Here is a 23503-nt window from a genome sequence, read left to right on the forward strand (position 1 = left end):
CAGGCTGGCCTCGAACTCAGAAATCCGCCTGCCTCTGCCTCCTGAGTGCTGGGATTAAAGGCGTGCACCACCACACCCGGCCGATAGACAACTTCTTTTGCCATTCTGTTTGACACAAGGCCTTGACTTAGCTCTGTGCCACACTTTTTTTTTTTTCTAAAATCCTGCTGATGTTCTACGTTCTTTGTCTACTGGCATGCTCCTTTTTATCCAGTAATAAAATTTCATTATATATAAAAAAGGATGATATTTCCTTTGGGATTAGTCTTTATTATCCTAAACTTCCTTCTGTCAACAGAAATGTTAAATATTTAATGTGATCATACAATGTTCAGGATTTCAACTTTAACTTTAAACATATGAGAATAATTGATGGTCACTCATCAGAAATTCACGAGCAATTCTGAATAGTCTTCTAGTCAAGTGCCCAAGTGTGTACCTGTATGCCGGGCTGGGATATTTTGCCCAAAGTTTAAAAAATCTATGCTTCTTAACATGTTACGACACTAGTTTTTTGTGCTTAACTATCTAAATTTCCTCATGGTTCCCTTCTTTCTTTTATTTAAAATTTAGACCTAAATAATTCTAAGAGTGTCACTAAGTTCTTAGGTAGTTAGCCTATTATTAAACCTTGTTATTAATTTTCAGTTTTATAGCATTGTAATATGTAACTATGGCCTTTGAAATTTATGCCCTGGGAACTTGTGCTTTCCTTCATAGGTTGCTAAGTATTTCTTGACTATTTAAATATACTATACACTATATCTTCCAAAGGTGGTCATTAGACTATATATTTATAAATTCTGCATCATTATTTTTGTTGGTAATGGTATACAAAAGGAAAATGCAGCCAACCAAAAAATACAGGATGAATTGGAACCTCTCTAACTTTCCTAAATTAAAGACTAATCAAATGTTCAGATTTAAGGGCCTTAGAATGGATGAAGACCAATATATGTATTTTGGGGTGTCTTTTTATCCTACTCTTCTGCTAGGGATAAACACAGTGTAGTCCTAGAGCCTCATTGGTTTTGATTTTCCTGACCTGAAAAGTATTTCAAGTGCTGAGTTTAAAAGCTCACAGCCATCATTTTGTGGATGTAGCTTCTGAATTTCATTCCCCCATCCTATATTGAAAGGTAACCCATCCCAACCCTCTCTCATTCAATATGCTCTGGACAGGGATGTACCTCCAATATTTATGTTCTTGTGAGGCCTAAGTCTTTATATATATATATATATATATATATATATCCCTCATTTTCCTCTTGCCTTGTTTCTTCTTTTAACTCTGTACAACCATTTTCATACCCACTATTACTAAGCTGGATAATTTAAAGTTCTCTTTCATTACTCTAATGAAGACCCATGTCTCAGTAATGCCTTTCCTGATTCCCTAAGCGATGAAATGAATGCTCGTTGCTATTTCACTGTTTTGGGCTATGTTTGTAGATAATCCTATCTTTCTACTCAATGAGCTATTTGCAACCTGATAGTATCATTATGCAATCTCTAGAACACAGTTAAAAACTTACTTGATATAAGCCAAATGATATATGTGAGTCTGTCTGTATGTGCATAAGTGTATTTACATAAATGTAAATGCAGATATTCACTACCATTCCACACACTGATTGTCCGAGGACAACCTCGAGAGTTGGTCTTCACCTCCCTTCCTGTTGAGGTGGGGTCTTTTGTGTTCCCTCCTGTATAGACCAAGTTACCTGTCTTTAAGCTTCCTGCTGTTCTTCTGTCTCTGCCTCCAAGTCTCCATGGTTACAGAATGATAGATATTGATAGATAAACATAGAATGATGATAGATACACTACTATTTCCAGCTTTTACATGTGTTCAGGGGATCCAAACTCAAGTCCTTAAGCTCACTGGGCAAATGCTTTACCTACTGAGCTGCCTATCTAGCCCTTAAATCATGATGCCTTTTAAATTCCAATTAAGAAAGATGAAAGAAGACACAAGAAACTAAAGTAAAGGAGGCATAGATGTAGCAATACTCAGATGCCTGTGGTTTGAGAGTATCTAAAGGGTATTATTTTTTACTTATTCAGAGATATAGCCCCTCCTATTGGTAAAAGTTCTGGCACATGGAAGGAACTGTATAAATATTTATACAAGAAATCAGCTGGTCTGGAAACTTCTTTGTAAAACCTCCCTGAATCTGGAGGCTACTTGAATGATAAATGCTTTCTTTTTTAATTTTCTTCTGGATGTCTTTTGATGACCAACCCCCCCCCAAAAAAAAAATGTCTAGCTATTTACAAGATACTAACTTTCCACGGACTCTTTTTTTATTTATCCAAGCCTTAGAATGACAGCTGAGTTTGCATAACAACCACATCCCCCTAATTCTTTCAAAAGCAGAGAAGAGATTTCCAGATTTTACTTTTGATTATACAGTGTGCACAAATCTTAATCTCCATTCCAAGTTTCAATTTGAGTTTTGTATCAGTTTAATGCACAGACTATCTTGTGTGAAATGTGTTATGCCGTACGATGGAAATACACACAGTCAGCAGGCTTCACTTTGAAGGGGAAAGAAAGTACGCAATCTTTGCCTCTCCCCAAAAGGAACTGTTATGATACAGACTCAATAGTCAAGAATTAAAGTCAAATCATTCAATGTGGATATCAACACGTTTAAATGGATTACCTTACTTTCATTGTGGGCTTCACATTTTTGTCAAGGGAATTTGATAATTATAAACTGCAACAATAATGAGGTTTTGAATATTCATAGGCAATTAAAATGCCTCTGTGCATTTTAGTAGTGCCCTGTGGAAGTGTAACTCATTTTTAGAAATAACTGGGTTGTCATAATGAAATTCCAAAATATTCTGTTAAAAATAGAGGGTAGCCTGGATTAGTTATTTTTTTATGTACTAGAAAGGTTGTTACAGGCTCAAGGTTGTTGATATCATGCTTACTATATGGCATTTGGGGTCATTTTGACATATCTATTCATTTTTATCTTCTCAAAATACAGGAAGACCATGAGTAGAGAGAAATGTCCATTTTCAGTTGTGTAGATCTCCTCACCATTGCAGTGGTGTAGTATGTAGCAGGGCAGAATTTTACATTTGCACCCTAGGGCAGAGACTGGCAAGCTCTCTCCACACCAGCTGCTTCCTGGATACAATCACACAGTATTTTCAGGCTACCTTAGCATGTGGTGTAGATGAGTCAAAGCCATAACTGACAGGAGAGCAGGGTTGAGGTGCCCCATTTCCAGCATTGTCACAGAATCCTCTTACTCATTGTTCTCCTGAATTGTCCCTTGGGATGATGACCAAGCCTCAAAAAGGCAGAACCACCAGTGAAAGAGGACCAGGATCCCTGAGTCATTGACCAAAGGAACCCTGCTTAAATGAAACACTCACATTAAGTTATCACAACTATAACATAAGCCTTCATTATGCTTCTGACATGTGAAGGTTTGCTTTAAACAAAGAAACTAGGGAAATGATAACCAAACTCAAATATTGGCTTTTAGCCATTCATGAAAAAATAATATTCTTTATCTACAATAATGCTGCATTTTTGTACTATAACATTTTAAATGGCTTTAATTTGATATTTTTAGGGAATTAATTTCACCTAATATAATGTATACTCTTTTTAATTTTAGCAAGAAAACCAGAGTCCATCAATTGATTCCCTCACTCAGTGAATACTTTCCCTGTCATCTTGTTATCTATTGATTTATTCGGTGCTTTACAATTATGTTTTCTGAGTGCTTGTGCTGATTTCCTAAGTGGTATATGTGAACCTAATCTGCATACAAAATATTAACTGGTCTGACTGGAGTGAGAGAGATGGCTTTGTGGGTAAAGTTACTTGCTCCTAAGCCTGATGACCAGAGTTTCAGCCCCAGGATCCATATGGCAGAAAAGAGAACCAATTCTGGCAGTTATCCTCTGACTCCACTGGTTCACCAAGGCACATGTCTCCTTCCCACCTTCTACACACATAAAAATGCAATCAAAAAAGAGATTGACTCTTTGGGTGGTTTAGATCCCGAGTTCTCTGCCCAGGAGTAGAATTCATGTCCTTAAAAAAATTCCTGAGGAAGATTGTTTGCCTCTTCTGACATGTGAGGATATGTTAAACTATGTCTATGGCACCACAGACAGAGTCGTTGATGCAAGAAGATACAGCTTACATTGTAGAGTGCTTGATTAGAATTCACAAAGTCCAGGTTTCATTCACAGCACCATACAAGCTGTGCATGGTAGTGTACACCAGCAATTCAAGCTATTGGTAGAAACAATTGGCTATATAGCAAGTTTGAGGTCAATCTAGGCTACAGGAAACCTTGTTTCAAAAGAATTCTTTATAAAAAAAAAAAAAAANGGAAGGAAGGAAGGAAGGAAGGAAGGAAGGAAGGAAGGAAGGAAGGAAGGAAGGAAGGAAGGAAGGAAGGAAGACTGTGCATCAGAGAATGAGTTTGAGTTTGACTGGTCCTTTTGATCATGTGAACATGCTTTAGGAAACATCTGGTACTTCTATCTGCCTGCCTCTACTAACTCTATCCTAAATTATTTGAGACAACCCTAATGCTTACTCTGCACATGCAATTGTAATTGTGTTCTCCTCAGCTCTCAAGGATACCTTGGTCTGGATGACAGATTTTATTGTTGACTTATTTATAGCCCTGTTGTGTAAAGGGGACAACATAACCATCAGAGCCTGACGCCCTTCAATATTAGCATAAATCTCTTTGTTCAGATTCCAGAGTTCACTAAGCAAGCAAACTTCTGATAATTTGTATTCTTTTTAGCGGGGCTACAAAGAGAAAGTACTAGCTGGACTTACATCAAAGGCAGGGCTGCTCTGTGCCCATATGACATTATCAATTAATGAGCTGACACCCTGGATGTATAAACTTCAAAATACATAGAAAAAGATGACTGTGAGACAGCTTCTCCAATACCGATCAGTTTCAGGATCCTGAGAAGGAGGAATTGAAGAGGCTAATAAGATCTGTGAAGATGCTAATGAGATTGAGCACAGAAGTCTTATGTTAAATGCTTGCCTGCAAAGCCATGCATCAGGACCACAGATCTCTGGCAACTCATCTAGAACACTGATTATAGTGTTTATTATGAACAGCTACATCTAGCTACATAATACAAAATATAAGATATCTGTACAGACAGGCTACTCCAAGGCGAGGGAGATTATGAGCTAACCTTAAAAGTGGTAGGTTAGATGAGTAGTGAGAAAAATTAACTATTTGAGGATGTTGTGTTTGAATGTGAAATATCCTTCATGGGCTTATATGTTTGAAACCTTAGCTCCTAGCCAGACATACCATTCGAAAAGGTTACAAATCCTTCAAGAGTGAAGCTTCATTGGAAGAAATAGGGGTGGGGCCTTGAGGTTTTATAGCCCAGCCTCACTTCTGGTTCACTCTCTGCTTCCTTAGCTATGAGATCAAAATGATCTATCAGTCTCCTGTTCTTCCCACTGTCTTTTGCTATCTGTTACCATGTATTTCCCACCTCTAAGGAACTATAAAACGTTGTCAGGGTGTTTTATCATAGCAACAAGAAAAGAAACTAAGACAGATAGGTTGCATTCTTCATCTAATTCTCCTTTGTTAGCTAGGAGTCTGGTTAACAAGAGTAGGGAAGAGATTACTGTGCAATCTGTAGGTTCATTTCACTTCAATCACTGTGCTTAACCCTAAAGCAATCTCCATTCTTAAGCCAAAGATTTACTTTAAATATTTATAATGAACATTGCTTTCTAAGCTTCTGTGGAATAGTGAGTTCTTCTTTGACTCAACAGATATTTATTGAGTAAATCTATGAAAAATATTATTCACCTGCAGCAAAAGCAGATGTCAGCACCAGAAGGGTGTAGATCAGAGGAAGGTGTTCTGTGCAGAGGAAGTCAAACAGGAAAAGGCAAAATGATTCAGTCATAATTAAGTGATTCAGGTCAATAGGACTATTATGGTATATATATTAGAGTGTAGGGCCCCAGCTGGGGGTGCTGTCTTAGGAAATGATGGAAATATTGGGAGTATGATTCATACTGAAGTAAGTAGTCTGGGAGACTGAATTCTTGGTATTTTGTCTTTGACCCCCTTTTGTTTCCCTAGATCTGATTCTGCTCTACCATGAAGTGAACCTCTCCACTCTGCCACATGTTCATATCACAATAATTACTTCTGTTTAAGTGTGTAAACCATGCAAACATGGACTCACTATGGTTAGACCATGAGCCCTGATTAATTATGTCTCCCTTTATTTGTTTTAACCAAACTGCAAATAGAGATACAGAAGTAACTAAGTTATAGATGTTACAAAAAGTTTATGTACATGCAAGGTGCACATATGGAAGGGTATGTGCATCCATGCGGGAAAGGATTAGAGACATTTAGTCAGAAGAAAAGTCTTTGTTAAAATGAGATTAGTCAAAGAAAGCTATTGATGAGGAGTCTTTTTAACATGACATGATCAAATAACCAAAATTAATAGAAAATTATTGAATATTTGGAAAGTTATATGAGCCACAATTCAAAATGGCAAGGACATCATAGGCCAACTGAAGAGTATAGAATGTCTTCCAAAGCAACAGGAAGCAAATGAGAGGCTCCTGCTGCACAAATCTATGTTGCTGACTCTGAGAAGCTTCACATACCTGCTTTTGTAAGATTTGTTTTGATGGCAGAAACAGAGGAAAAGATAGACAGAAAACCCACACCTACATCCAATAATAAAATCCCTGAGAATATCCTTCTTAGTATTTACAAAGACAGTTATGCTTCTTAGACATAAACTTATATAACACCTTTGTTCTATAAGAGAAATACAATAACAGGAGATACAAATATAGATGTGTCTACAAAGATAACTTTTTACGTGTGTTTCTTTTTCCTACCCATGTGGTTGCGTAGGCTTGGTTTTGTTTAAATAATTTTTAGTCTTTTTCTTTACTTTCCAGAAAGTTTTTTTGGGCTATTTCATAATTAAATTATAAATGTATGCATCATCATAATCCTTAGTTAGAAGAGGTGCTTCTTTTGTTGTTTCTTCTCTATTGAATGTGAAACCCATCTTAAAGTGTTTTTGTTGGCTAGTTAGTGAGGTGAGTTATAAGATCTAGAACTTGTCCTTGGTTGTTGTCTTAGTTAGGGTTTTACTGCTGTGAACAGACATCATGACTAAAGCAACTCTTATAAGAACAACATTTAATTGGGGCTGGCTTACAGGATCAGAGGTTCAATCCATTGCCATCAAGGAGGAGGCATGGCATCATCCTGGCAGGCATGGTGCAGGAGGAGCTGATAGTTCTACATCTTCATCTAAAGGAAGCCAGGAACAGACTAGCTCCTACATGGATAGGTAGAGCATCTCAAATCCACAGTGAATACTTCCTCCAACAAGGCCTTACTCTACTCCAATAAGTCCACACCTACTAATAATTCCACTCTCTGGACCAAGGATATACAAACCATCACAGTGGTCTTATGGTGGTTCATCTAATGTGCTTGATTTGACTATCCATCTACTTGTATGTCTCCTGTGAGATCTGTTCTTGAAGCCATCACAGTTCTCTGCTAAGAACAGAATGCTTTTGCTAGTAAGATTCCCTTCCCTGATTTTTATGTAGTGTTTCAATAATTATAAAAGCCTGCCAAAGTGAATATAGCACATCAAATTAAATTCATGTGGAGTCTGGTCAGAATTCAAGGTAAGTGGTTTCATTATAATGTATGAAAAAGTGGGTCCAGAAAACTCAATAACATGCCAAACAATTCAGTCACTATTCTCCAGAGAGTCTATTCCATATTCTTGATCTTTAAATTCTCACAATAAGACCAAGAATTATTAATTCACAGTTGTCTGTTTTTCTTGGCATATAGATCTAGTCTATGAACCAGGAAATTAATATCCCTTCATAACAGGATTTTATATGGAAGAAGAAGAAGAAGAAGAAGAAGAAGAAGAAGAAGAAGAAGAAGAAGAAGAAGAAGAAGAAGAAGAAGAAGAAGAAGAAGAAAGGTCACTTTCACTATTCCAGAAATTCTCAGTAATTTTTGGCATTAGGTGGAATCATCTTTATATTTTATTTATCAAGATAAGTTCTCATGTGGCCTCGCTGGTCCTGAACCTTTGTGGCCAAGTACTACTTTAATCTGAATTATGCTTGCCTCCCAACTGCTTGGATTTCAAACATGAACTATCATGTCCAGTTTATGTGGTGCTGGGGATCAAAACTCAGAGTTTGGTGGATGGTAGGCAAGTGTTCTACCAATGGAGCTATATCTCTACCCATTTCCCATGATTTTTAAGATATAGTACTGGAAGTGACACCCATGACCTTCCAAGAATCTAAAGCCTTAATGCAGTGACAGGGTGTGGATAAAGTGCTTATGTTTTTGTTCACATGTTTTATGAATCTTTCTCTAGAACAGGATGACTTTGCAAACACTCTCACTGTCATTATAACTACCATAAATGATAGGTTTTTATGGGAATTGAACCACTGAAATTTTCATGAACACAAGTTAAAAGGAGACAAGTTTTGTAAGGAAATAAATCTACAAATGATGAATTCTTCAGCAGTCTTTCCCTGGAAATGATAGAAATGTTATGTACCAATTGTACTTTAATAATTTAAAAAGTATCTACCCTCTTTTTCTTAACTAAAGCTTATCCTGCCAACTCAGTGTTCCACTGTGAGAATAAATTCTTGTGCAGGAGATTTTCATCATGTGAAGAGACTCATACTAATCCCCAGAAACACTATGTACAACACAAAGGTGTTTCTGTTTGACAGAGGGTCATTTCTCAAGCTACCTTCAATTGGAAGAAAAAATAACACAACACTCAAGAAAAGGACATTAGAAGGAAATGACCTTTACTCCACATCCTCAAGATATAATCCTGCCATGTGGGTCTGGTGTTTCCCTGGTTCACAGGCTAGATCAATATGCCAAAAACAATAGGTAACTGTGAGTTAATAATCCTTGGTCCCACTGTGAGAATTCAAAGATCAAAGAAAGAATTGTGAGCTGTTTGCAAGTCTTAAGATCTTAAAACTGAGAATGGGATCTTAGTCTACAGTCTGTTCCATATATTATTCTTTGAGACAAAGTATCATTCTTATGGAGTCTTGGCACATTCATACAGAGGCAGCAGCATTTGACATTCTTACAGTTGGCATAGGTGTTTTGTTTGTTTGGTTGCTTTTATTGTGTTTTTTTTTTCAAATCACTCCCAAGAAAAAATACACAGAACAGCATCTTTTTGTTGTTGTTGTTGCTATATTCAGTTTTGGTTTTATATTTTAAAAATTACAAATGGTATTGTCTGACATTATGATTATGCTATCTTCTTAACCTCACTGCATTTTGTTGTCCTTCTGCATAAATTGATAATAATAATAATAATAATAATAATAATAATAATAATAATAATGTTTTAAAATGCCTACATAATGCACTGAAAATCTTTATAAGGCATGTACTCAATAAATATTACTTATTACTACCTGGGACTATTTCTGTAGTCACTGTACAAACTTAGGGTTATAAAATCATTTTATAACATTAATAACACCTGCTTAAGCTAATAGTGAAATTCAGCATGGACTGAAGTCTGATTTTGTTGTTCTTCTTATTGCTTCTTACTAAAATACTTTTTGTATTGGCTCTGTGATAGCATAATTAACTTTCCTTAGCTGAGACAACATGGAAAAAACCTTGGAAAGGTTCCTGTAATTAGGGAGGGCAGAGAGAGATCAATATAAAAGACAGAGAACAGAAGGTAAGACTCAAATACTCATATTATTTTACATTTTTAAAAAATTATATATGATATATATTACTTTATATTTTGTATGAATCATGTGAAGCCTAACTCCAATAAATAAATCCACAACACAATTTCATAACTTAATGCTTAGGCAGCAATATGGAAGAGAAGGAAGAAAATTTGAAATGGTCAAAGGACCAAGAAATCTTTTTAAGTTTGTATCTACTAGAAATGAAAAGGAAGTTACACCCATGCTATTTCAACAATATAGCTTCCTTAAAATGACTTGAGTAAGACAATGTCAATACAGATGCTAATATAGAGGGCTGCAATATCATGGGTTCTGCCCCTAAGTTAAACAAAGAACTATAAGCAACTACGTATGTCCTAGAAAGAGAAAATTAGCCTTTCCTAAAGATGAAGCTAACTGGTTATCTGATACAAAGTGTTCAGCCCTGGCAGTACACAAACACATACACATGAACTCAGAAGTTGTATTTAGATATTGTGTTTGTGTGTGTCTGTGTGTGTGCATGTGTGCGTGTGTGAACCATAATCAAACTAAAGATAACTATCTATTTGAGAGTAAGAAATATATAGGATGTGTTGGAGGGAAAAAGGGAAGGAGGAGTTATATAATTTGATTTTTATTATATTATATTTTACTTTGATATAACTAAATTTCAATTAAAAGAAATGAAATGTCTTGATTTAAAAATGTCTAACAAACACAACTCTCAGTACTTTGACTTATTTGGCTTATTTTATGTAGTTTACTCAATCATGAAAGGGAAGGTTTAAGGTCACTGTAAACCATAGTAGGACAGAAAACAGAGAAAAGAGATGCTTAAATTTAAGTGCCCTTTTCCCCTACCACTGCACACCCTTCTATTTCATCTGGGAAACTTCAGTCAACTTAACTGGTACCTCTCAGAATCAGCATGGGTCTTGCTGTTCCAGTTAATGCGCCATGAAACTATCCTCATAGACACACCTAGAGAGGAGTATTTTCAGTCTCTTCTGTGATCTTCAAGGCAAACAGGCTGTTACTGAAGGCCAACCATTATAGACACGGGGAAGAGAAGGAAGGTAGGTTTGCTATTAAGCGATGATTCCTATTTTGATAGTACAGCTAACTAGCTCTTACTCAGTGCTCACGGATCATTGACCCTCACTTTCCATGCATGTAGAAAGAAGAGTTGTTTGCTATGTTTTTTTAGCTCCCTTGCTGCTCATACCATCCAACATACCAGAGAGATCACATGTAGAAGAAGCCCTTTCTGAGCCGGGCAGTGGTGGTGCACGCCTTTAATTCCAGCACTTGGGAGGCAGAGGCAGGTAGATTTCTTAGTTCCAGGGCAGCCTGATCTACAGAGTTCCAGGTCTACACAGAGAAACCTTGTTTCGAAAAAACAAAACAAAACAAACAAACAAACAAACAAAAAATGTCCTTTCTGGACAAGCTCAGGCCTACAAATATAATTTTACCCATTTTGTTTGTTTGACTTAATTTGTTCTGAGGAGAAGAAGAAGCAGGAATTAGGAAAAATTCACAGCAGATATTTAGTAACTCAACAGGGATTAATTTATTTTACATATTATGATACACTTTTTACATGACACATTGTTACATTACTCCTTGATGGCCCAGCATGTGGTTGATGATTATAACTTCATTGCTGATGTTTGAAAGATTATGACTGATAAGGTAAGCCTTATGCTTTCATATTTCTTTCTTTCTACTTCACTTTCCTTATAAATAATTCATAGAATAAAATTACTGTCCTAGAAAAATACAGTCTGGCTCATCAGCCACTTCACACTTTATTGATTAGTACATATAATTTTTAATATGTATCCATGGAATATAGAAATGTAGCTTTGTCTTTTGCCCCATTCCACTTTAGAGGCATGTATTTCTGCCTAAATATTTATATTTATAAACTCTATTTTAAAAAAACATTATTTGTATGTCTCCTACTTATAAATATCTTGGCTAGTAAAGGCAACATTCATCTTTCTGGTGTAATAATAAAATCTAGCTATCATCTATCAGGAGCTTTTGAAAGACATAATTTCTCATTCTTTTGTCTGTATCATACTCTAATGTTAATCTGAGTGTTTAGATGCCAGAGTCCATGGCTCTATGGTCATTAGATGTGATGTTCACTTTCTAGCAAGGTCCATTCACAGCAATAGATCCACTGTTCTAGCTCTGGCTGTTCTGTTTCACTTTGTCTTCCCTAAGTAATTGAAGGTGTTTAAGTCTTTAAATTGTCGGTGGTAGTTTGACTGAATAATGTCTCCCAAAGGCTCTGATTTTTGAGCACTCAGTCTCCAGCTGGTAGGGATGTCTGAGGAGATTAGCAAACTTTCGGAAGGGCAGCCTTGCTGGAGGAAGTACATTACCAGGGGGAAGGTTTTGAGGGATTATAACAGTCCCACTTCCTACATCTCTTGGCTTCCTGTATGTGATTCAGATGTGATCTCTGGGCTTCCCACTTCTGTCACTCTGCCCTTTCTGCCATTATGGACTTTCGGAAGTCTAAACTAAATCAAATTCTGTCAATTCATGGTATTTGATTGATACAAAACATGGAGTCCGGTTTGTGTGAACTGTCTTCTCCTAAGCATTGAGTTTCTCCTGAAATCTGTTTGATATAGTCAGTGCCACTCCTTTGTAGAAAATTGACTTTCCACATCTTAACCTATAAATTCTCAATAATATCCTAGACTACGAGAAGTTCTATGTGTCCACTTCCCCTACTCCACGATAGAATTATTTTCTGATTTGTGATTTGGGCTTGTACAAGCCTTGTGGATACTGTCACAGTCTCTGTCTCTTCACACGTATATCCACCTTGCTCTGTCTACAATTTATGCTACATTCTTCACATTATTGTGTGTGAAGACATTTAAAGGCAGAGATTTCTGGTGTGGGAACCAGCACCAAGCAAATGGTAAGCCAATAAAATATTGTCAGTCAGTGGACAGAATAATGTCTCAAGGTAAGTATAAAATCATTGAAATGTGAAATTGAAGAATACGTAAAAGCAGTAAGAATGTTATTTAGTGGTTAGAAAGATGGGATTGAATAATTTGAGAAAATATGGGATTGGAGTGCAAAGCATAACTATAGAACTGGATTCCTCAAGTTGTGCTCTGACATTCATTGATGTATCTCACACGCACACAAATACTACACACACACACACACACACACACACACACACACACCTCTGTGCTTAGCAATAAATAAATGTAATATATATGTATGTGTGTGCAACAGTAAGTAAACATAATGTATATACACACATATGTTTGTGTGTTTGTGTGTGTGTGTTTGTAAAACAGATCAAAATGCAGAGTTACGGAGCCCAGTCCCAATGGCTACACTTCCCCACCTAAATAGCAGGGAACCTTGTGGAACAGAAGGTGGAAAGATGCTAAGAACTAAAGGATCAGAAAGTTTGCTGTGAGGTTTTTGTCTCCTAGTAACATGAGAAACTACACCCACTGAACAAACATAACAGCAATGGACATAACAAACTGAACTGAGAAAAAGCCCATGTGGCCCCAACAAAACAAAGATCTATAGACAACCTAGAAAAGCTAGGAGCACAAGAGGTTTTCTTCTCCAGGGAAGAGCACACACATTGCTTATCCAGTGCCAACTGAGCATTCCTAAAAACATACACACAAAGAACATTACATAAACTATAACATGGATATAAAAATATACATGAAATATCAATTAGTGGAAAAAGATGCTGCAAGTTTAAAAGAGAAATGAGGGACAAATGGCAGGATTTGGAGGGAGGAAACGGAAGGAAGGGTGCTGTGATTATAATATAATCTCAATTTAAAATGTACAAAAAGAAAAAAGTTGGTAGGAAGGGTTACTTTTCAAAAAATATCTGAACAATAAAAAACACTATAAATGTGTGCTTTTAGTAGATATGGAATTTTAATGGATATTTTACTAACATTGTAAATCATATCAGCTGTTTTCTAAGACTATGTTCAGTAAATTCAGTCATTTAAACACAGCTGTATTGGTTGCTTTGCTTGGTTCTTTGAAAAACTAACCGACAAAAGCAACTTAAGAAAGGAAGGATTTATGTGAACTCATGGACTGGGGGACGCAGATTATCATGGCAAGGATGCATGGAAGCTGGGGCATGAGGCAGCTGCTGAGGATCTGGGGGGCAGGGAGAGTACGGTACTGCTTAGCGTCTTCTCCTTTGATTCAGCCCAGCACACTTGCCTATGAGATGATGATGCCACCCACATTCAAGGTAGACTTTCCCTTCTCACTTAAAGCTCCTTGGAAATGCCTGGAAATGCCCCTCAGGAACACTAAGAGGTTTGTCTCCTAGGATATACAAATCCAGTCAAGCTAAGCACCATACTCGCTCTATTCTCTCAAGATGACTTTTATCTTTATGCAGTACTATCTGCATTTTTTTAAAAAAATGACCATTAATAAGATTGCATTCTATTTTTCTCAGACATAAAAATTTCCCACCTTAAAAATAATTAGTTACTGTAATAAACTTCTTTATAAAATTTCAAAAGTATAGTTGTGGAACAAAGACTAATATTCAAGAAAATATGGGTAATGTATCTAGACAGACAGTTATAGAGAATATATCTTTCTCCATCTCTCTCTCTCTCTCTCTCTCTCTCTCTCTCTCTCTCTCTCTCTCTCTCTCTCTCTCTCTCTCTCTCACACACACACACACACACACACACACACACACACACACACACACGACAGGGAAGGCCCTCGGTAGGACAGTCTCCTTGGGACACATACCTAACATTCTGTAGTCCCCCTATTAGACCACACTTCATAATGGTACCATCACCTTAGATTCCTAGGTGAGTGATCAAGCAATTGCTAATCAGTAATTAGCAAGAACATATAATTACACGTAAATACCCAGTTCTGTTTCATTTGAATTTTAATTTATTTTTATTCAGACAGATCTCACTATGTAGCTTGATATTCGCTATATAGTTTATGGCCTCAAACTCACAGGGAGCCACCTGTTTCTACCTCCACAATACTGAGATTACAGATGTGTGCTTCCTTGCCCTGCTTATATTTTAAAACCTTAAAATAGGGTAAACTATTCCCAACTTTTGCACGAATGTGAAGACTTACTTTGAAGAGAAATAACTCAGCCTTGTGTTTTATTTCTAGCCTCTTCAGAATTTGTTTTAGATAGAAGAAAATTTCCCCACTCTTGTGAAATTCCATACAAAGGATAATTTTTTAGTTTGCTATAGAAGCATAAACAATTAAAACCTGATGGTAGTTAAGTTAACCATTTGGCATTTGGGAGTGGGTGGGTTGGAATACATTGTTTTTGGACTGAATCTCAGCAGGTTTTTCTTTCCCCTCGTCTACTACCTCAGTAATGAGAAGACTAGAAAAGTCTAACTCAGTGGTTGGATGTCACCCAAGTTTCAGCTACCCACTTATCATTTTGCTCAGTTTCTGGGACAAGTGTCATTGGTTGTGACAGGATCTCATTCTTCACAATCATTGCTACAAGCCAAAGGACATCCAGCTCCAACCACAGGATATGATCAAGTTCAGTGGCTTCATATTGATGGGTTCTAGCAGCTGAATGTAACTGAAATATACACGTGTGCTTTTCTCTTTTTCTCTTTGTAAAAAGTTTAATGCAATGCAGTATTGATGTTGATTTCACGTGGTCCTTCCTCTTCCAACTTACCTGACTCTAACAATGTGATGTTCATGCAGGTTTACTTTCGCTATGCGTTAATTAACTGGGACTTGAACAATCTTGCTACCATAGATGCTCAAAGTAGCTAATGGATCTGAGACCTCAGCTACACCTAGAGGCTTCGTGAAACAGTTTAATCTGTTCCTTAGTGTTCTAAATTAGAAGCCTAGCTTAACAGAATTCATGAGTTATGCTAACATATTTTGTGTTTTTCAGGAATACTGAAGCAGAGCAGGGGACGGGGCATCAGTTCTAACTGTAAAATCTCAGACCCGCAGGAAATTTCAGTAACTGTTATGGCTGCCCTTCACTTAGGAACATTTATTTAAGTTAGGTTTTCTGAGGTGGTACCTAGTATAAGACTTTTAAAAAATCTTTTATTATACAATCCTAAGTTGAATCTGGGATTGAAAGCAACTATACTTCAATGAAAGCTTATTTGTTATAGTTGATAACATGTGTTGTACCACTACTCAGTTCAGGTAAGTGCTGAAGGCAGATGCCACAATGATGAAGAACAGCATTGTAACCCCATAGAATGGATTGTTTCATGAGGTCTACATTATTAAACAGAAATGAAAGCAATAAATAACTAAGGAGCTGGCAGATGATTCTGTTGTTAGAGTGAGGATCACTCTTGCTGATGATCCAACTCCAGTCCTCAACATTCATGTTGAGTTGGGCATACAACTGCCTCTAACTCCATCTCCAGAGAGTCTGATGCCCTCTGCCCACCTTTTGTGTACTGCATACACACAGGCAAGCTTGTGACTGTGCACGCATGCACACGAGAATACATACAGTCACACACACACACACACACACACACATGCAAATCACACACACACATACAATCATATACATGTAATCACACACACACAATCAAGCACAAATACTATAAAAATAAAACCTTGAAACAGTAAGAAAGTAAGCAGTATATGTGCACTATTTTCATAATGCTGATTGCTACATAAATCTGGTAAACATAAGAAAAGGAAAGCCATTCCAATGTAAGTGGTCACAAGCTAAGACAGGAAGAATGACACTGACTCCAAAGGAGAAGCATCCAGCTTGGCGTTGACCTATGACACAGAAAGTCCGACTCTGAATATTTTATGCTTCAGTTAAGGCCGCGTGTATTTTAAGTATTGAAGAGGGATTATCTCTGACTTATCTTTCAAAAATATTCTTTTTCTTTAAACATCTTCCAACAAAATGGCAAACATTTCTAACCTGTGCCCAGTTGTGTTACATGAACAAACAATTAGGTGACCCACTGTTTGCTTCTTCCAGTTTCCTGCGTGAGCTTTTGCCAGTGCCTCTGGGTATTGTAGCTATGGCTGTTGGTTGTTGTGAAGAGACCCCTCACCTGAGCAGAATGGGCCTTCTCCAGGCTGTCTAAGATCTGCTGAGTTTTGGCTCTATTTCCCGGTCAGAAGGAAAGGCTTAAGACACATTGTACATTGTAATTACAGCCCGACTTAAATCGTTTAAAATATTGTATGTGTATGGGGGTTTTGCCCGTATGTCTGTGCACCATATGTGGGTCTGGTACCCTCAGAGGATATAAAAAAAAGACATTCATACCTACCCCTTGAGATTAGAGATACAGATCATTGTGAGCTGCTGAATGAGAGCAAGTATCAAAACCTGCTCCTCTGGAAAAGCAGTCAGTGTTCTTAATTGGCTGGGCCATCTCTCCAGCCCCCCGATTTACATTCTTGAAGACCTCAAAAGTCTGAGATACAGGGTTACTGGGGAATGGGGTCATGTGTGAATGAATGTGGAGAACCCAATTGGAGTTATACAACATAATTGGTGAATGTTGCTTATATACTGGCCTGCAGTAGACACAGGAGAATAAACCGAACTTAGGATATAACCTTAAATTGGGGTTTATCCAAACCTGTTTATTTAAAAGTCGTTGTTTAAATCAATGATCCTGTAATACTAGTGAATTCTGAAGACAGAAAAGGGAATTAGGAATTCAGGAAAAACAGAAATCTGAGGATAGGTTCGGCTTTCTTAAAAGTCAAAGCAAGGAAGTACTCAACATATGTTAATTTTGCCTTTTCATTCCTAAGGAAATATTGCCACATGTAGCAAACCTTTCCCTTTATGAACCAGTGCTGGAGTCAGTACTTCCAGGCTTTTCTTAAAATAATATATAGGAGTAGAGAAAAGTGAGCTTCCTTTGCTGGCTTGTGCAACCATAGTGAGTAAGAAGAAATGTGTAGAATGAGGTTGAACAGATTTTACAAAACTTCAGGGCCTCGTGAGGGGGTTTTGTGTTCCACCCTTGTGAGCACTGTGCCCACTCCTGGGCAGATGGGAACCTTAGTGTGCACATTGTTTTGAGGCAGCCCATGAAATGCGAAGGGACAAACATGGCAGTTTTACATTTCTTTTGATATGTGAACACAATTTTTCTAACTGTACCAGGGATTAAACAACAAACAGCAACCCTAACCTTCAGTTTCTCGGGTCTCCTTCAGTGGCTTTTGCTGGTGCCATGAGGCACTGCGGCCATGATAAGGTAAGTGTCAAAGGTGTGGCGCACGTGGCATAGTATGTGCTATCTCCAGAATCTTCAAGATCTGTTCAAAATTTGAGATTTATCCTTAGGTCCGAGGGAAAGGACTGGTCATCTCTCTGCTACTCCCCATTCCCTCTCTTCCCTCTGTTTCCTTAGTCCCCTCTTAGTTTGTAAAATTAAGATAAGACCTGAATGAACATTAGGTGCTGACAGGGTTAACAAAGTGTACACTTGTTCCCACTTACCCACCGTTTCTATACCCACCCTTAACTCTAACCAAACACAGAACAAAAATCCGCATTGGAAAATTGGACCTGTAGTGAAAAATATAAGATGATTTAATTAGTATAACAACCATTCCCAGAGAAATGAGTTGTATTATTTATGAGTAGTTGAGAGGCAATCTGAAGGCTATGGAGGGTGGCAGAAAGGCTCACCTGGTGAAAGGTTCTTGCTGACAAACTTAATGACCTAAATTCAGTTCCTGGAACCCATAATAGTAGAAAGGTTAAAAAAAAAAAAAACCTCTTGAAAACTGTCTTCCGACTTTGACATGAATATTGTGGTGAATACATACACATGCACACACACACAAACACACACACACACACACACACACACACACACCATAAAGACAATTTGAAGCTGTATGACAAATGAAGCTATATTACTAAGTAAAAATACACCACGTTGTATCAAGGTCTCGAGTACCCACTGTTCTGTAGAGGTCCCTGGAGAGTTTCTACCAAGAGCCTTGGAGTTCTGACTGTAATATACAGATGTTCTGATTGTAATATACTGATGATCTCCCTGTAGCCAGGAACCTTTCATCCTCTGCTGTATATTCTTCTTGTCTACATTCAGATAGGCAGCTTGCCTACAGCATCTCCTTCCTCTCCATGCTTTGTGTAAATAACATCATGGTCAAGAGTCAACTCAATTTTACCATCTAACAAAAAAGCTTTTTTTAAAAAAAAAATTTTGAGCCGGGCGGTGGTGGCGCACGTCTTTAATCCCAGCACTTGGGAGGCAGAGGCAGGCGGATTTCTGAGTTCGAGGCTAGCCTGGTCTACAAAGTGAGTACCAGGAGAGCCAGGGCTATACAGAGAAACCCTGTCTCGAAAAACAAAAAAAAAAAAAAAAAAAAAATTTGAATCATGGCAAATCATTTCTAGAATTTGCCCAAGTTTTTTCCCCAAAATTATGGAAAAACAAATTCAGTATTTATTTCCTGTTCAATATATTCTTGATTCTCGATCTCTTACAACGTGATCTAGGTTTTATCGATTTTGTTTCAGAGGAGATTGCTATAAAATTAGATCCTGTCATGGACTTGTAGCAAGAAAGTCAGGCTTTAGGGACACACAATGCTAAAGTTATTCTTTCTATTTCTTAAAATGACATTTTTATCTCTCTGTCTCTCTCTGTCTCTCTCTCTCTCTCTTTCCCCATCCCTCTCTCTGTGTCTCTCTGGGTCTCTCTCCCTTCCTCTCTGTCTCTCTTTCTCCCTCCCTCTCTCTCTGTCTCTGTCTGTCTTTCTGTCTCTCTCTCTGTCTCTGTCTCTCTTTATGTCTCTCTCTCTCTCTCTCTCTCTCTCTCTCTCTCTCTGTGTGTGTGTGTGTGTGTGTGTGTGTGTGTGTGTGTGTGTGTTCATGCTCAGGCAGGTCAGTGGAGGCTGTCAGATCCCCAGCAGCTGGAATAACAGGTAGATTTGAGTCATTTAACATGGGTATCAGGAATCAACCTTGGGTTTTCTGTGTGTGCTTTTAACCATTGAAGCAAGTGTCTAGACACTGTCTTTTGTTTATTTTAGTACAGGTGATTATGATCATGCTGATTTTTTCTTACAACAACTAAAATGACTATACTTATGTAATGATAATATTGGATAGTATAAAGGCTTTGTCTTTGCTTAAATTTATATTCACACATGTATATACTCCTGCATACATAAAAGGAAATATTATTTAACACCGATAATTAGTTATCAAGCCATGAAAAATGAGCAATAGAAGCTTAAATGTGTGTTCATGCAAGGATCAAGCTGAAAGGCTTCAGCTTGACCGTGACTTAGGATATGGTGGAAAAGACAAATACAAAGAAATAGGATAGAGATGTGAGTGATGGGCAAAGAATTATAGAGAAGAAAAGCACAGATGGAGCAGACAATTTTTAGGGAGGTAAAATTACTCATTATTCCATATAGTATTACAATTGTGGATATATGTAGGACCAGAGGGCCTTCCAACTTGGGGAGCCAGTCCAGAGCGAGAGTACGGTTTAGACATCTCTAAACGCAGAAAATCTCATCCTGACACCAGGAAGCACTGTTTCCCCCTGCTCTGGCCCTCCATGTCCAGCACGCATAGCCTTGTGACTCCCGACCTCTGTCACTCTTGAGGTAGCTACAAACCCTTGTGGCCAGATTCCAGGTCAAACTTGCTCTCTTTTTAAAAGGACATCTCCAACAACAGGAACTAACTAGTACCCCCTGGGTTTGTGTTTCTAGCTGCATTTGTAGCAGAAGATGACCTAATCGGCCAACAGTGGGAATAGAGGCTCCTTGGTCTCCCAAACTCCATATGACCTAGCACAAGGCAAGGCCTGGGCCAAGTAGTGGGAGTGGGTGGGTAGGGGAACAGAGGTGGGGGGAGGGGTATGGGAATCTTTCGGGATAGCATTTGAAATGTAAATAAAGAAAATAATAAAAAATAAAATAAAAAAAAAAAAAAAAAAAAAAAAAAAGGACATCTCCAGCATGCACCCGGCATCCCTCTTCATGTAAATGAAGCATTCCGGAACAACTAGGCTTCAGCCAATGATGTACAATAACTCCAAAAACCCCTGCCCACTCCCCAAGGTTTATAGAGCCCTTGTTCCCCCAAATAAAGAGAGCAGGTTTCACTGAAAACTGTCCCCGAAAAAGGCTGTTTCTCCCACACTTATGACAAACAAGATCCTCTCTAACCCACCCTAGCAGGTTAAGCTTCACTCCCTGCACTCCAGCCTGATGCACAACATGCTTGAAATCCCAAAGGGAGAAGCAGACCAGAGCTTCAGACATACGTCATTCCAATTGTTTTAAGTGCTGAAAATACACAACACTTAGAAGGGACCCAGGTATAACCTATGGACTCTGATCAGGAAATGTATAAGAACAGCATGGCTCAGATCTCATCCAGGAAAGGAAAAGTGCAAGATGCACATTGGACAATTGTGTTCTGAGCTTCTTTGTTCTTCCCACTCTTGTTTGATGTCACCCTAAGTCTGCTACAAAATAAGTAAGATTTCATTTGTTTAATTAAACTCTTTGGCAGTCTCTTATATGTATATAATGTATCCTAATTATACTGACCATCCATCTCTTATTCCCCTTCCAGCCTCACCGATCAGCCCTATCCAGCCCTCAATGTTTAAGTTCTTTCCATTGTTTGTTTTGTGACCCACTGAGTTGATTTAACAGGATCACCATCCTGAGCTTGGCAAGGGAGGGAGAGATCCACTGGAGCTTGTGAGGATTCACTGATGGTTAAAGGTGCTGAGGATAGTGACTCTCTCCATAATCATTCTCAGCTAGTAGAATCTTGGGAAGGAGAAAGACCCTATGATCCTCTCCTCACCCCTGAAACAAGGTGGAAAGGTCCAGTCCCCTGCAAGCTCAGCAAAGACAACTTTAACTGCTATGTATGAGAGAGTGTAAACTATGCCATGCCAAGATCATCTTTTGCAACCCTGTTCCCTGTCATCAGGCTAGTCCATCCTTCCCATCTTCTCTTTCACAATGTTCCCCGAGTCATAGAAAGGGTGATATAGGTGTCCTGTTGGAGTTGTGAAGTCAACAAACGTTTATTCTTTGAACTTAGAGCAGCCACCATTCACTGCATTAATAACAAAGATATTCTGAGCCGTACTGTAAGCAGCCCTGGTCTGTGGGCATCAACATGAACAACATGGCCTTTTAGCAATACAAGAAGTAAGTTAACCCTATGTTTCTGGAGAGTTTTGGTATAGACCCAAAAATTCTCCAAAAAATAAACTTTCCTATTTTTCTAAGTCTGAAAATGTGTCTGACACATAGTATTAACAGTTCATATCATTATTATAGGCTTTACATTAAAGTTAATATAAAAAGTCTCCTGAAAATATAGCAGTAAAGAAAGGGTATATTTCATTCTTTATTTTAAAAAATCTTGTTACACGTATTTAATGCTTTTGCAAACACGTGTGCTTGTGTGCATGCATGTGCATGCTCTTGTGCATATACATCTGGGTTTGTGTGTGTGTGTGTGTGTGCCCACGCACGCACATGTGTGCGCACATGTTAATGTGTGAAGTCAGAATTCAGTGATTGGAAGTCAGTTCTTTCCTTCCATTTAGATGGTCAGCCTTGGTGTCAGGTGACTTTACAGGCAGATCTACCTCATAGGACCCTCATGATAATTTTAGGAAGAAGGTGGAGAATAGATAAGCAAAATTAATTTGTGGTGTGATTAACACTTTGCATTTAGAGCACACCTTAGCTGGGGTTCATTCTATACTGGTGACAATGCAAGTACCTATTGTCTAAGAAACTTCGTTTCAACTGCCTGGGCAGCACCATTCACTCTGAAACTGCTTTCCACTTAGAAACAGCAGTCAACTTAGTCTGGCTGCTGCTGCCATTCTTGTCTCCATTGCTCTAGGAGAGACAGTCCTGCATGTGTATCTGAAGGCCTTGGAGCCCTTTGACCACCTTGCCCTCTAGTTCTGCCTTCAGTCTTTGGAGTATATCTTCCAAATGTTAACTCTCTGGTGAAATGTCAGCAGCTGAGTACCAATAGAGAACTGGTCCATTGGGTAGGTTCATTCTAACAGAGTAAAGAGAACAACAGAGGGAAAATCCTCTCACTGAATTTGATAGGCAAAATGGAAGCATCACACAGGGGCGATCTCTTTTTACACATTACCTACATAATTTGGAGGGAAGCTAGTAGGTTTTTTTTTTTTTCTTTTTTTGAAAGATGGTAAAAGTAACGTACTGCAATGAATGACTGTTTAAAAATTCCTTAATTTCAAAGTCATCCTGGATATGGAACATAACTTCAAACATTTAAGTACGTGTCATCATTTCTCTATTAAATTTCTAAATGCATCTTTAGTATATTCTTATCAGAAGCAAGACTGATCCTTGTGGAACAAATGTTTGTCTAGTGATTGCAGCAAGGTGGGGGTTATCTCCCCTGGAAGCAGAAATCTGAGCACTTTCTGTGAGAAATGCCATTTTATAGATTTGGAAACTGAATAGTTGAGGTCAAATAACTTATCTGAAGTTACCTATATTTTGTTGTCTTAGATAGCCCTAGCTGGCTTAGTAGTTACTATATAACCCAGTCTGCCTTCAAGCTTGCAGCCGTCTCCTTATGTCAGATTTCTTCTTGCAAGA

This window comes from Mus pahari, chromosome 2 (genome assembly GCF_900095145.1).
Source record: "Mus pahari chromosome 2, PAHARI_EIJ_v1.1, whole genome shotgun sequence".
Taxonomy (NCBI): Eukaryota; Metazoa; Chordata; class Mammalia; order Rodentia; family Muridae; genus Mus; species Mus pahari.